This window comes from Anastrepha obliqua, chromosome 4 (genome assembly GCF_027943255.1).
Source record: "Anastrepha obliqua isolate idAnaObli1 chromosome 4, idAnaObli1_1.0, whole genome shotgun sequence".
Lineage (NCBI taxonomy): Eukaryota > Metazoa > Arthropoda > Insecta > Diptera > Tephritidae > Anastrepha > Anastrepha obliqua.
Window position 1 is genome coordinate 49,509,158 of NC_072895.1, and position 4,730 is coordinate 49,513,887.

Here is a 4,730-nt window from a genome sequence, read left to right on the forward strand (position 1 = left end):
TTCTCTCAAAATTACGAAAATCAATAAAAAAATTTTAGTAGTAAATTTTCTTCTTTAGAATTTCTCACGCAATTTTTATTATTATTATTACATAATTTTTATTATATAATTATTAGTTAGACGACACTAGTCAATATGGATTTTCCTTCCAACTGCTATCGTAAGAAATGTTTGTTACAATTTTTCTTCGCTAGAATTCTCTCAAAACAAAAAAATCAATAAAAAATGTTTGTGGTAATTTTCCTTTTCTATAATTTTTTTTTTCATATTTTTATAATTACGTATATTTTTTTATGAGTTTTTAATAACACAACACTCAAAACTACGAAAATCGATCAAAATATTTTAGTAATAATTTTTTGTCTCTAGAAAACCCAAAATCAATACAAAATTTTAGTGGTAATTTTTCTTCCCTAGAATTTTTTTTTATTATTTTTGTAAGCAACGGGTGATTTTTTAGCTATCATCTTTTTAAACAGTTGGTTTAAACAGCTGACGCACGTTTCGTGTTTTGTTTCACTGTCAAACATCTTCAGTTTGGTCTACAATTTAACCATGAATCGTCTTACAAACGAACAACGCTTGCAAATTTGCGACTTTTATTATAAAAATGCGTGTTCTGTTAAGAAAGTTTATCGCGCGCTTCTTCCATTTTATGGTCAGTTTAATCGACCCAATAAAGCGGCTATTCGAGCTATTGTGACTAAATTTAGAACCAAATTTACATTATTGGACATCAAACCACCAACAGGCTTACGTAGAGTGCGAACTGAAGAAAATATCGCAGCTGTATCGGCCAGTGTTAATGATGACCATCAATTATCGATTCCTCGCCGTTCGCAGCAATTGGGCCTCTGTTACTCAACAACGTGGAAAATTTTGCGAAAGGATTTAGATGTGAAGCCTTTCAAAATACAGCTGGTGCAAGAATTGAAGCCGAACGACCTACCGCGGCGCAGAATTTTTGGTGAATGGGCTCTTGGAAAATTGGCCGAAGATCCACTTTTTTATCGAAAAATTGTGTTCAGCGACGAAGCTCATTTTTGGATCAATGGGTACGTAAATAAGCAGAATTGTCGATTTTGGAATAAAGATCAGCCAGAAGAATTGCAAGAGCTACCTACGTATCCAGAAAAGGTCACAGTTTGGTGCGATTTATGGGCTGGAGGTATCATTGGACCGTACTTCTTCAAAGATGCTGCGAATCGTAACGTAACTGTGAATGGTGAGCGCTACCGTGAAATGATATCCAACTTTTTTTTGCCCAAAATGCAAGAGCTTGACTTGCATGACATGTGGTTTCAGCAAGACGGTGCCACATGTCACACAGCACGCGTAACAATGGGCTTGTTGAGAGGCGAGTTCGGTGAACATTTTATTTCACGGTCGGGACCTGTCAATTGGCCACCCAGATCGGGCGATATAACGCCTTTAAATTATTTTTTGTGGGGCTATGCTAAAGCTCATGTCTACTCAGACAAGCCTGCTTCAATTAACGCATTGGAAGACAACATTAAATCATTTATATGTGAGATACCGGCCGAAATATTAGAAGGAGTATGCCAAAATTGGACTAAGCGGATGGACCATTTGAAGAGCAGTCGCGGTCAACATTTGCATGAAATAATCTTCGAACATTATACATATAATTTATGGACTGTACTATCGATTTAAATAAAAATTTCATGCATTTTTCTGAATTTTACGTGTGTTTTTTAGAAAAAATTTGCTGCAGCTCTTAAAAAGTCACCCTTTACAAATTCTAAAAAAATAATTTTTATTAAGTCAACACTAGTAAGCATGAATTTTCAATAAAGGAAATTTCTTAATAGTTTTTTAAATTAAAAGAAAAATACAACAGAGCAAATTAAACCTAAGTTAAAATAATCTGGAATTATGGCATTTGTAAAACAATTTGCCAAAGTTATACATATACGTATATTTTGTTTTTTGTTTTTGTTTTTGTACAAGCTATGATGGCAGATAATTTGTGTTCTGTGATGAGTCGATTTAATGTATTTAGTCCTATAGAAATTTTTTTCACATTTCAAAATAGGCAGTAATAGTTCAGTTTATCATAATAAGAACCATTCCATGTCAAGTAAGATAGGTATTTTGAACATTGACGTTTAGTTTTCCAAATATTAGTTTATATGTAGGCTTGAGAAAAGAAAAATAATAATTAATAACTTTGAAGTTTTTTCAAAGTTGAAAATTTTGGCTTAGAACCTTAAAGTGAAATATTTGCAGTTATTTTTAATATATTTTCTAATTCTAATTTGTTTTTTTTTTTTCTGGATAAAACAATGTTGTTTTGTGGAAACGCCCAAAGGTGTCCAAAGGTATGGTTTAAAATATCAGGTTGGTGTCAATAAGCCGAGGCGTTAATTGCGGTTGCAATTGCGCACTGACAATAGCTTTTAAAGCAACTTATATGAATACATGTATATTTATGCATTTTTATGGTACGGGGCTTGGTTTTCCAGGCTAATGTTGGCGAGTAAGAATTTAATGATTCTGTTTGTGAAGTGGTACTTTCCTTTTACTTTTAATGCAGTTTTTATGTCGAAGCAGTTAATGTTTTATTGAGAAAACAATGTCGGCTAAAGCATTAATGACTGCCGACGTTCTTTGGCAACAACAGGCTGCGCATGTTAATAAATTTTATTTTACCAACAAACTCACACACGCACACACTGATATTCAGAATCATTGTTTTCCTCATAAAAATGCTACTGTGCACTAGAAACTCTTCAAGTTTCAGTCCTTTTTCAAATTCCACTCTTGTCGTATTTTGTTTTTAGAACACCACATTACTAGAATTGGCAGTGACGTGCCAAAACAACACTTTTGCAATTTGGCCGATGCCGAATGAAAAGCACTCAACACCGTCTTGGTTAGTTGACTTCGAAAAAGATAAGAAATATAGCGAAAAGTTGCTAGAGATGACGTCGAACGACAGAATTGGCAGCGTAAAATGTGGCTAAGACAAAATACAACAACAACAATGACAATGGCGTAACTTTCTACAGTGTAGATGCGAATGTATTACTAAAGGCAAACGCAACCCAGCACTCTGACATGTTAGCGCAAACCCAGGGCGTGTAAAGGCGAAGCATAAAAAAAATTACAAACACGTACATTCATATAAATAAGCTGAGGTTGAAAGACGACTATACCACAGAAAGTGCGTGGCAGCAACTTACAAACGGTCTATAAATTTTCCCCGCTTTTAATGGATTTTACTTATTTAATGCTAACCCGGACTTTGCATCTGCAACCATTTCAAAGGGTATGCGCTACTCATTTCTTTTATGTTTTGATAAGCCGCTTGTTTAGTGTTTGAAATTGTTACTTACTTCTACGTACAAGGAAAAATAAATATTTTCCTCGGCTGAGCGAAAATCATTTTCGAAATGATTGCCAATAAAATGGAGCATTTCGTTCTTCATTTATTTTGTTTGCTTTCTAGCAAATTGATGCTGGCACCTAATAGTGCTCATAAATTTTTCCTTTGAGTAATTTATAAGCAAAATTTATCGAAAGCATTTAAAATGCATGAAATCTCATTGTCGGTAAATGGAGAGGGGTATCCAGTGCATGCAGGAATGGCGTCAGTGGCTGGCTACTATGTTATATAGAGAGAGGGAGAACTAGACAGGGCGTGGAAGGCGCAGAGAGAAAGAGAGAGAGGGAGGACTAGACAGGGCGTGGAAAGCGCAGAGAGAAAGAGAGAGAGGGAGGACTAGACAGGACGTGGAAGGCGCAGAGAGGAAGAGAGAGAGGGGAACTAGACAGGGCGTAGAAGGCGAAGAGAGAAAGAGAGAGAGGGAGGACTAGACAGGGCGTGGAAGGCGCAGAGAGGAAGAGAGAGAGCGAGAAAGTGCGAAACAAGAAAAGAGTTCGGTCAAGTATAAAAGAAAATACTACAACTATCAGTAAGGGGTTAGATATAGACTAAACTGTACATTTTTTAATAGTAAAGTAATGAGTAGACGTATTTTAATTTAATGAATAAATAAAAACAATTTCAGATTGAATGGATATGACCTGTTGACCCAAATCACATTTTTATATAGAAAGCGGGGTCTACTTAAGCGCTACACGTCTGAAAAGCGCTTAGCGAAAAGGTTCCCAAAATATCTGAGCAGTTTTTTCTCTCAACATTTTACAAACTGTTGCTTTTCTTTGGTCTGTGTCAAATCAAAAATGATTCTTACATCTTCCAGACTACGTCCCTTGTGTCGGCGAGCAGCAACAGTTATGGTTATGAACCGACTTAAGGGGGGAGCCTGCTTTAGAGGCTTCAAAAAATCGATTTTTTCGAGGATTTTTTTGGGAAGGAAAGAAATATTCGATTGAAACGAAACTTTCTGGTTAATCAGTCTTCTCAAATTTTTTCATTAAAATATATGTCATATTATGCCTGGTACAAGCATGTTGCCGAGTCGCCTCGAGTGTGCAAGTGTCGTACGGCGGGAAAGATGCAGATCGCAATTTTCATCTGAAACCAAAAACCCAAGAAGTTTTTTATTTTGTTATAGTAAGCTTCTAGTTAAACCAAAAAAATTAAACAAAAGGTAAGAAATTAAACTTTTTTTGCTAATTAAAAAAAAAGTTAATTTTTTTGGAAAAACAAATTCACTTAAAATTGTTTTAAAAGTGGGTTAATCATAACTTTCTTAAGGTTTTTTAGGTTCAACTAGAAGAGAATTCAGTTCCGAATATAA